General features: G+C 43.1%; 1 long non-coding RNA gene across 2 annotated transcripts; it reads left to right on the plus strand.

Annotated features, from left to right (window-relative positions):
- Positions 1–2053: 2053 nt before the first annotated feature.
- On the plus strand, positions 2054–10950 carry LOC128074059 (uncharacterized). 2 transcript variants are annotated; one of them, XR_008202965.1, is made up of 6 exons: positions 2054–2296; positions 4704–4801; positions 6849–6986; positions 7385–7514; positions 8037–8696; positions 9895–10950. It is a non-coding gene; the product is annotated as an uncharacterized LOC128074059 (long non-coding RNA). The 2 variants fall into 2 exon arrangements; XR_008202964.1 differs by lacking the exon at positions 9895–10950 and having other exon boundaries at positions 2068–2296; positions 8037–9333.
- The last annotated feature ends 581 nt before the right edge of the window (positions 10951–11531 follow it).

Raw genomic sequence — 11531 nt, forward strand, 5'->3', positions numbered from 1 at the left:
TGGCTGAGTCTCTCCAAAACAGAGAACTCACATGTGAGCAGGTACTGCAACAAATAGGAAATATCTGTCCAAACAACAAATTAAAATGCAATCAAGCACTAAGAGCTAACAGGAAGAAACAATAAGAGTAAGTCAAAACAGCAAAAGTGATATCATTCCTAGCAGGTACAAAGCACTTTATGTTTTCTGCTACCTATAGCAAGAGCATTTCAGGGAAGTTTTAGCAGTGCAGAGTTTTTGATGAGCTCAGGCAGTCAAAGCTGGAAAGGGAAGGATAAGGGTAAAAGAAAGGAATGGGAAAGTGAAACAGTGAGTTTCTTGTTGTTTCACTGTACTGATGAAATTCCTGATCTCTGCCTAGCTCAGTACAGTGGTGGAAAATGGATGCTGGTATCCCTCCCTGTCTGAATGGGGAGCTGGCCAGTGCTCCTCATTCACACTACTGGCAATGTGGATGGTAGCAAGCAGGAGGCAGAGAAGGAAAGTACTGCAGCCCCCTTATGTTCTTTACCCCCAGTAATCCCAAGAATTGCACAGACAGTCTGCTGCCAGCACAAGTCTGGGATGTTGAGCACAACCCTTCAGCAGCACAGTCTGGACTGGGGGTGCCTCAGAGTGCCCTGCTGTGTTCATCTGGATATCCCAGCAGGTTCATTCAAGGCTCATCTGTGTCCTAGTGTCCCCGCATAATGAGACTGCATCTACCCAGTGTTAAACAGGGAACAGCTGGAGACAGATGATTGGGTTATTTGCTTGTTGCCTGGACATTTTGTTTGCTTGCTTGAAGTCTGACAAAACAACCTTCCAGTTCTTCCGGAGGCTGGTTTGTGTTAAGCCTGTGTATTGTGTGCTGCTTTTGAAAACTGGTGTTTCATAACTCTGCAACCGAGTGTCGTATTTCTTCAGTAGCTTCAGTAGCATGGCTCTGTAATAGGGCAGTCTTCTCAGAAATTTCCCTGCCATGAAGCCAGTGGGACTGAAGCAGGCAAGAGTAGCCTGAATTGTTGGTGCTCAGTGTCAGAGAAACAGGTAGCCCTGGTGGTGGACCTCTTCCATGAGTTGGGCTGGCAAAGCACTGTCTGATGTTTATAGATATGCTCAGGAGGAGCCCACTCAGTTTCCCTGCCCATCACCTCCTCACCTTGAGTGAACCAGCACTGCCGTGCTGCAACCTCAATGCGGAGGCCATTACAGCTGGGGATCTGGATCTTACTGTAACTTGCACGCAGCCTCTTGCTCCGTTATTGCTGGACTTGGGTTTTTATTCTGAGTGGCTGGACAATCCTTCACCCTGCGGAAAAGGACCTTTTTTTTTTTCCCACTACTTAGCACAGACATTTTGGCCACAGACAGCAGAGTTTTAAATCAGAATAGCCTGGTCAGGAAGCAGAAAGGGTGTTGTTGCCAGCTGATACTGGATAAGTAATATAAGGAAGAATGCAGATTTGGCCACTGCACTTGCAAGCAGTGCCGTAGGTCTAGTCATGAGCCTAGATGTGCAGGAACTGTGTTGCTCAGGGCCGCAGCGGCTGCACATCCTCAAATCACTGAAAAATGTCAGTGTGACACAGATGAGATCAGATCCGAGGCCTCACCTCCTGCTTCACAAAAATTATCCTTTTAATACCTTGCATTTCTTTGGGAATCACTTTGTCTAGCGCTGACCAGACCTGAGCCTGTTAGCCTTGGCAGACACAGACCTGGAGGAGGAGGAACAGGGAAAAAAAAGAATAACCCTGCTGTCGATTCATCCCTCCTTGTTTATTCCACCAGAAATAGATTTGGCAGAGCACATTGGGAGTGAACTAATCAGCAGGGAATTAATTGGCATGCTTGCTAAGAGGCAGGAACAACATGGTGAACTAATTCGTGGCTGGATGGCTGGAGGGTTCAAGCAGCCAGAGAAGAACAGCGCATAGTGGAAAGTGTGATTAGGAGAAGGCGGATAGCTGTGCTGGAGGGGCTGAGCACTGCCTATAAGAACCAGCAGCAAAGAGAGATAGGGGTATCCTCATGGGCAGGGCTGCTTTCAAAGAGGCTCCACGCTCCTTCCCTTCCCTCGAGGCTACCATGCGTGGGGGGACGGCCAGCCTGCAGGAGTGGGAGGGAGGGGCAGGAGAGGTGCAGTTGGAGCAGGCTCCACAAAAAAAGCTGTGGGAACGCAAAGAGCAGGGAAATGACGAGGGACACGTCATTCAGTGGAAGCTGAAATGCAGAGGGGGTGGTAAGGAGAAGAGGAGCAGGCAGGCAGAGATTTGGAAGTCTCATCCCAGAAGGACTGTCCTCAAGACTGCAGGTAATGCCTGTATGCCCTTCTCTGCCTTCTTTTCCAGGAGTGCTTGCTTTCTTCCTGAGGAGGAGATGACTCCATGTGCATAGGAAAGAGCTTGTTGGGTTGACAAACTCAGGAGAGGAGAGAATGTGTGCACAGTGGTGTAGACTTGGAGGCTGGAAGATTGCTACCTACATTTCCAGAGAACAGAGGTGGGAGAAAGAGTGAGCAGATCCTTTGAGGCAGACAGACAGACAGACAGACATGGAGAGTGCCAGAACTGTATTTGCCTATCCAGGGAGAGAGAGGGAATTTTTTAGGAGGGAGCTCTACGTGGAAGATGGAGATGAGACACATCCTGAAAAGGCAGGTACACTTGGAGAAGAGGAAGAAAGTGTGTATTATCTCCTCAAAATGTACTTGACCGATATCATGATTTACGGTGGATATGTGTTCTGGACCTGGATTTGGGTGCTCTGATCTCATGGAACATCCAGGTAGAAAATGAGCAGTGTAACTCTTAATTATATGCAAAAGCACTACTGTTACTCTGGTGTTATGTCAAATTTATTGTCAAACTTGAAAACATAAAGGTATTGTTATGGCTGAGTAACCCAAAGAGGCATCTGAATGTGTAGCAATGTACAGCATTTAACTCACATGCATCTAAACGGAGGGATTCTTCATAAGGGCTTTTGTAACAGGTGATATTCCAGATGTATCAGAGCAGCTGGGTTAACATTGTTGGCTCTGATTTCTAAATTGCTTTTGGCATTTTCCTTGCTGTTTCCACCATTACATAACACCGCAGCCATATGCTAATGTTGATATTACCCCATTCTTTTGCTTGGAGAGCTAACAAATGCCACCTGCTTCATAGGGAGGGCTTGCGCCTTCTTTATTCTGAGCTTACAGACTTGGCAGCTCTCTCCTCTACAAAGCTCAAAGTCTTTTCAGAATCCTAGCCTGGGAGCTCCAGCAGAACTGGCATTAACTGAGATACTGTGTGCAGCTACTAAATGTTTTTTTATGCGTAACTGTTTCATTTATAGCACCTAAAACTTCCTTGATTTTATACATAAAACAGAAAATTTCAGTGCTGCATGTGTAAGTAACATAACCTTAAAATATCCTTAAAGTATTTTATATGGAAATAAAGACAGAAAAATTCTAAACATCCTTATTATATCTTGAGATTCTTTACAAAATTGAGAGTCTTATACTTACTTTGTTGTTTAAATGTCCATTACTATTATTTGGAATAGAAGTTATATTTTATGCATTTATGACTTACCTGAGAACAAACTCCCTGATTCATTTAGAAGTGTATTTTATTTCTCTGCAAATACCCCCAAATCCAGTATCACTCTTCAGCTTTAGTTTGAAAATAGCTTGAAAGGAACTTGGGAAAATTATGAGAGTAGAACAGGTCTCAAATGCAAACCACAAAGCTAATTCACGGGCAGCCCAATATTACAGCAAAAATTCCTTCATTTTATGTATCACCACAGTGACTGCTAGCTCTAACCAACAAAGCCCTCACCTCAAAGCAAGCATGTGCTTATCTAACACAATGGATGCTCACATACGGCATCAGGAGAGAGTATGTTCAGAGCATCTAGAAGTGCAAGGCAAAGGTTTCAATCCTCCTTGCCGCACAAGGGCAGGTGAGCTCTGAACCACTCTGCAACATCTCACATGTCTGAGGCAGGGATAGAACGCACTCCAAAAGGAAGCTGTGTTTGGTACCAGGAGAGCATAACCTGGATGATTCCCCAACATCCTAGCAGCCAGCACAGCCCATGGACAGTAGGGAACTCAAGCCATTGCCTGCTTTCCCCTCTGTGCTGAAATCTGGGGTGGCTACCAATGAAATCTCAGTGCTCTGTCATTGTTCCCTGCTGTGTGCTTACTGGAAATGGAGTATAGCAGCCAGAGACAGAAGGGGTGAGTGACACTGGGGCACAGGGATGGGTGCTCAGATTCTGGCAGTTCTCCTTTGCTCTGGGACAGGGATTCAGGCTTGGATAGCACAACAGCTATCCTGGCTGTGCTCAGGGTATTTGGCTTGTGGAGCTTTTCTATCTTGTTGGAGTGAGGAATTGAGAGATGAAAAGAAGAAAAAAATATTGTGTGATAATGAGTGTCTCTCATTGCTTTCACATGAAGACAGTGAATCACCATGCTTACCCTGCTCCAAGGACAGAATATGATGTAATTTTCTGTCAGAGAACATGCCATACTATTGTAATTAGTAGTAGCAGTAACAAGACTACTACCTCATTGTTATTCTCTAGACTTAGAAAAGAGCTTTCATCCAAAAATGTGCGAGTGTTTGTGAATCTGCTTTCTACCCTGACAGTATTTTCCAGTGCAACGCTGTGACAGTTTTGAAGACATACTTAGGCTTGGCATCTGGTTCCTATTACAGATGACCCTGCAGACTTTTTCTGCTAGAAACCTTCCTAGCAAATATCCAATTGCCTTCTACAGTTCCACCTAAGAGAGAGAAGACAGCTTGATTTCTGTGTAAGTATCTGAGATATGGAAACCTGTTTCAAAATGATTACAACCTGATGTTTATCCTGATATCAAATTACAGCAGACGCTCAGAAATGTGGTAACAAAGCTACAAATAAACTGGTCCCTGAGGGACTCTGCGAACAGAGCATGTTGGTCTTGTGATCCATTTGGATGCTTGATGCTTTGAAAAGTTCGAGGTCAAGTCAGCTGGACTTTCAGTACTAGATACGCGTGGAACTCATCACAATCCTGCTTTTATTAAATACAGAATGATCAAAGTATTCCAGCCCTAGGGTATTGAAACAGGTGGTATGTGGAAGGGGTAAGGAATGGCCAGACTCTTCAGGATGTCTCAAAATGAGTTGGAAGGCCACACTGTCTCCTTGTTGTTGGCAGCATTTTAAAATAGTTTGCAATTAGAGATATTGTTGTCTAGTAAGTCCCTTCCCATCAGGGAAGATTAAAAAGGGATGTGCAGCACATAGTCATCAAAAGAAAAAGAAAAAAAAAAGTCCAAAGACTTGAGCATTTATCTGGAAGACTGGAGAGGCAGAGGGGTTGAGGTGTCAGTGCAGATAGTTTCAAGAACATCCTTAGAGACTGTTTCTTCATGTGCCTCAGAGACATCATCAAACTTTCTCAGAGATCTGCATTCTGGCAGCTCACTCTGGGTGAGCTGGGGGAGGAAGAAGAGGTGTGTGTATATGTGAGATAGGAAGAAGGCAATTTATTTTTTTTCCTTTAAATGAACACTGCAATTAGAAGAAGAATACTGAATGCAAAGTACATCCTGACAGGTGGAAAGTAATATTTTTAGAATAGCAAGACGTTTTCCATCAGTATGGCTATATTCATACTACTGCATTTGAATATATGGAAAAATAAATGCAGTTTCAATTAAGATACACAAGTGATTAAATGCAAGAACAGCGCAAAGTAAAGGGATTTATTTATGTTCTGCTTTATTTGGTACAGCTCTCAATAGGTTTTGAGGTGGCTGTATTCTTCCCAGATGGTTAGAAAATGAGGGTTGTATGATAGTAAAAAAGCAATTTGATGTCCTCATATTTTGCAGCAAGATCTTAGACTTTTGATGCATGTATACAAACAGGGGAGTAATTTGAGTTTTCTGAATGTGCCTGCTTCTCGTACAAGCTTTCCATCACTGTGACTACAGATGACTGAAATCATCACTAAAACTCATGAAGTTGGCAACGCACATTTTCTGTTTGCTGTGTGCAATATGTGTATAATTGATATTTCCAGCCAGTTTCTACTGGAACAGCTGTCTGTGACATAAAAAAAAAAAAAAAAGATATGGAATTTAACATTGAAGGCCTACATACTCAAGACAGAATAACAAATAAGCGTGACAAGAAGCTGCAGAAAGACACGTCCAGGAGGGCCTATAAGCTAGACTTGACTTCCATGTGCTTTGAAATGATGGTGAACTTGAAAGATAAGGAACAGACCCCCCCAGGTACCAGGGCAAAGTAGAGACAGCACGAGGCTTTGTTTTTTTAGGTGTTTGTTTGCTTGTATTTTATCTCTGAGACCCCCATTACAAGGCAATGTCTCAGTTATGCTACTGGGTTGTGAATAAGGTCAAACAGAACAATTTCCTATTCCTGCCCATATTGAACCCTGGATGAATTGCTTTGCTAGCTTGTGCCTTGCGTTCTCTAACTGTAAAGCGGGGGTGTAACTATTTCTGTGTCCTAGTGCCACCCCTTGACATTCACATAACATTTATAGCTAAGTGCTAGGTGCTATCCTAGCATAGCTACATACAAAGTGAAGCTACTTTCCCGGCTGCTGCCCACTGAGGAAGCATCTCCATTCCAATCTATAGCTTGAAAAAAAGTAAGGTGCTTTGTGCCCTTGAAAAAAAAAGTCCCTCTGCTTCTCTAGAAACCATGCTGAGCAGCCTGAAAAAATATTTCAAAGAAATACATTACCAGAGAGAAATTTGGTGTTTGGGTCACAGATGGGAGACAGAGACAGAGAGGAAAGAGAGAAATAAAGCAGCTAGCAAGATTTTCTGTCTCCACAGAGCAGGGGAAAGTCAAGGTCCTACGAACCACCATCATGGTGACTCTTCCTCTCTTCCTCTTCTTCATCCTCTTGCCCTGCAGTAAATCCCGGGAGGAGTTTCTGGACCACAATCTGAAATGGGACTACAGAGAAGGCGGTAAGATGTGGTGGGTCAACATGGGAGGTATTTGCTAACTCGGCTGAAGATTTGCCTATATTGTCCTTGGAGTGGGACACATACTGCTCATTCATGAGTGCTCTTTCTTGATTCCTGGGTAGCTGCTGAGATTTTTTGGAGAAAAATGATTTTAGAAATAGTCAGCTGGGGCATCCAGTGACAGCAGAAAACTCTGGCAACAGAAGGCAGAGAAATATGTGGTGAGGGAGAGTTATCTGCTTTTTAATTTAGATCCTTCATATGTTTAATATTTGGCATTTCACTGCAACTCACTGTTGAGGTGAAGGGGAGGGAAATTAAACTTAGATTATTGGCTCATATTTTCTTCTTCTGTCAAACTTTTTTTTCTCCCTTCCATGGCCATGCTGCTAACCTAGCTGACAAAGTCAACATAGGAGGCATTAACAGCATTACTCAAACACTTGAGAAATGGGGAAACAGCATCTTCTGGCAAATGAAACACATCCTGCTGAACAACCCAGAGTCTTTGCTGCCGGAGATCTCCAGGTAATTCCCTTCATCTGGAGGCAAGATTTAGACTTCCCCTGGCTGTCCTGCCTCAACCAGGATTCATCTTCCTTAATTTTCAAGTTGTTCAAGTGTAGAGAGATGAATCCCACTGTTGGTATTTGTTATGCTGGCAGCTCTGGGCACCCTAGTAAACTGACTAACCTGATCACACTTTATTGGGAAATATTCCCAATTGCCATGACTGTAAGAATTACTCTGAATAAAATTTACTCTGTCCTCAGCACCTCAATCCTGTGAGAACAGGCTGGAAAAATGAATTGTGTTACAGATCAACTAATGGACTTGGCCATTGTGCAGGGAGAAGAAGTTGGTCTGTTAATAGACCAGCACAATGGTTTTGGAAGTGCTGAAGTTTTGGAAGAATCTTTTAACTAGTTGCTTGCAGCTCTTTCAGCATGAAGGGCCCTCCCTTCTTCAAGAAACACAAGGCCTGGCACTTTATTTTGCTTGTTCAAGAATAGTCCTCAGAGTTACTCTTCTGTATTACTTTCTCTGCAGTCTCCGCCCTGTTTCTGCAGCTGTGGAGAATCTTGTGAGGGAAGTCCAGGCCATACGGAAAAGGCTAGAAGAACTGAATGAAAGGCTCAATGTCATCAACAAAGCTGTCCTTCCCATCCGAATTAACGCTCTGCAGAGCCAGAGGCGTGGAAATACTCAGCTGCGGAGACTCCCAATGCATAGGAGAAGGTTACCTGCGCGCAGGAGACTTCAGAGGAATTAACTCTCTACCAGCAAAAAAAGGAAAGCCTTTATTTTTTGCACCTGCTTAAGCCTTTCTCATTGGGACACTGTTAAACAGAATAAACTAAAGTACATACAAGATGACTTTACCGAGGAGACCAGAACTTCTGCATGTTGTTGTTCTATTTCAAGCCTAGGTCAGTAAGTCAAATCTGGACCTGGTCTTCAGCGATGATTATTTTGTGTCCTATGCAAAATAAGTTGAGAAACTTGGTCTACTTCAGTGTGAATACCTTTAGGTTATGCTGTCGTTCCTTCTGCTTACTAGGGTAAGCTCTTTTTTAAAAAGTTCAGCTGAATTTCTCTGTCCTATTTTCACAGCACTCTGTCAGAAACAGCTGGGGAATTCAATCTTCAAAAGTGCTGAATGCCGGATGAATGTAGGAAGATAGATTAGTGCTTTGCACTTCCAGCTGGGTAAGGAGGGGGAGAGAAAGTCATGTTTTAAAATATAGCCTTAACCTATTCTCCACCAATGCAAAGAATGCCCCATTCACGTGTTCAGAGAGTGGGTAGAGTTGGATAACCTTGAACTATGCGTATTGTTTCAGGAGTGATGCTATGTCAGATTCTTGGGACCAAAGCTGAACACCTATCTTCTTCAATTAGCTTTCTTTTGGCTACCTGCAGGTAGGCACCAAAAACATTATGCAATAGATATACCCATAACTTCCAACACTGTGAATGGCATCACAGTGACTTCTGCCAAGACCCTTTGAAAACAGGTGATGTTTCTCCAAAACAATTTTGATACCTACTGGTATAATTAGATGTCAACAGAGATTTTCCAAAATAGCTTTGGAAACAGCTTAGTCCCAGAAATCACTGGTAATTCAATTAATGTCTGGCTGGTAACTCAGCTGATATCTTATTCACAGAGTATCTTCCCCACATGCAAACATCAACTTCCATATCCTTCAGCATAATTAAGATTTGTAGAAAAAGAAGAACTACATACTCCCAAAGCTCAGGTGTACATAGTATACTTTGCTTTCAGCTCATCTTTGCTTTCCTGGTAGTAAAACTGGTAACAAAAACAAAACAAAACAAAACAAACAAACAAACAAAAAACGGTGCAGAAAGTTATGAACTGAACAAAGGAAAGAGTAGGCTTACTTTTCAGATCTCTAAAGATCTCTAATGGCAAAATACAGAGATTCCCATCCAGCACTGTAGCTAATGGCATACCTGCAATCTGTTGAAACATAGGTATAAAGGCCAGAGATAAAAATAAACTATTTTTTAAGCACTTTATGAGAATAAAAATAAGGAATTGATTATGTCTAAATGGTTGTGGGGTAAGCTGGTCAGACTGTTGTTTTGCAGACACATTTGCTATAAACAGTTAGTATGCAGACTAGGTTTTTAAGTTCTCCCAATACCTGAGCATATGGAAAGTAGCTCAGTGACGCTACAATACCTTCAAGAGGGAAAGTGGAGCATCTAGTTTTATATGACATCCTTCAAGATGGACTAGAAGTAACACAGGAAGGTTGTGGCTGGGATCAAGGAGTTGAGTAAGGAGTGGGGGAGACGTATGAGATGCATGAAACAGTCTGGTAAATATTTCCCATGTATAAATTCTGCAGTTGCTGTAAACCTAATTTTCCCACAGCTTCCCGAATATGATGGATAGTGGCTTAGCAACATCAACTTCCATTTCCCTCAGGAGCCACGGATGTATCTCATCAGATGTTCAATTGCAGCTTCCTTAGATTATCTTGAACCTGATCTTCTCATGTAGTGGTGGCTCTTCATTCTCCCAGACCACACCTTTGCCTCTGTGACTTGGGCAGCATGGCTAGAACTTTTGTTGATGAAGACTGAGGAAAAAAGTTACTGAGTAACTCAGCCTTCTCCCTGCTCAAAGTAACAAGGTCTCCTGTTTCCTTCCAGAAAGTGACCACATTTTCCCTGATCTTCCTTTTGTCACTAACATACCTACAAAAGCTTTTCTTTTTGTCTTAGATGTCCCTGCTCATATCTAATTCTATGACGGTTTTAGCTTTCCTAATCTGATCCCTCATTGCTCGGATAATTTCTCTGCATTCCTCGCAGGCTATCTGTTGTTGCTTCCACTGCCTGCAGGTCTCCTTTCTGTGTTTGAGTTTGGCCAGGAGCATTTTGTTCATCTATGCAGGCCTCCGGTGTTTTTGTCTGATTTCCTCTTTGTTGAGGTGCATTGCTTCTGAACTTGGAAGAGGTGATTCTTGAATATCAACCAGTTTCCTTGGGCCCCTCTTCACTTCAGGGCTATGTCCCACAGTCCTCTAGCAAGCAGATAGATCCCCAAAGAGGCCAAAGTCTGGTCTCCTAAAGTCCAGTGCAATGAGCTTGCTATACATCAAGGATGCTCTATGGATCCTGAACTCAGCCATTTCATGATGACTGCAGTCAAAGCCTTCATCATAATTTCTGCAGGCAAATCTTTCATGTTAATTTCTAAGGAAATGCAGACTACTCTGATTTCATAATATATTTACCCAAATAACAGGGAATAAGAGGAGAGAAAGACCCCATCGACCTCTTCCTCATTGTACTGCATTCGGAGCCACGAGGCAGCACTGCAGCATCAGCTGTACATTTCCCTCCAGGGGCTGCTTTGTGCACTTTCCTCAAGGCTGAATACTACCCACCTTGGCCTATGTGGAGGAAGAACACAACACAAACGTCAGCTTTCATTATCTATTTGTATTTCAGACATGAGCATCTCATCAGGCAATGAGAAATTGTATGAAGTTATATAAAATCCATCCAGGACTATGTGAAAGCAAGACAGGATTTCTGGCCCAGGGAAGTCTCAGTCGTGGATGGTTGGAGCTGCAAGGCCAGACCCAATCACTGCATGCTTTTACTTTCTACATACATGTTCACCTATAAATTCTGACACAGGGCAAAGGACTGGGCAAGGTACACGTCTGGTCTGACCCAGCCCACCTTTTCCTACACAAATAGGTGCACACTGGTATTTTTGTCAAAACTCCCCATCTAAAGAGAGAAATTCACTTTTTTCCCCCCAGAAACAAACAGCCAGAAGTGAGTTGCAACATGCATCATGGGTTACAGATTTTGGACTTCTTGCGTAGCGGGGAATGAAATTGTACAAATGGTAAATAAGTGACCAGATCTGTGGCCTTGTCGCTACTGATAGCAGCTCCTGTCACTCACTGTGTGACAGCCCACATCAAGCTGGATCAGATGGTCACGTCCAGCCGCTCAAACTGCTTCATCTGCTCACAGGTCTCTAGAGGG

The sequence above is a fragment of the Tympanuchus pallidicinctus genome, unplaced genomic scaffold, assembly GCF_026119805.1.
Source record: "Tympanuchus pallidicinctus isolate F22 unplaced genomic scaffold, pur_lepc_1.0 scaffold8, whole genome shotgun sequence".
Lineage (NCBI taxonomy): Eukaryota > Metazoa > Chordata > Aves > Galliformes > Phasianidae > Tympanuchus > Tympanuchus pallidicinctus.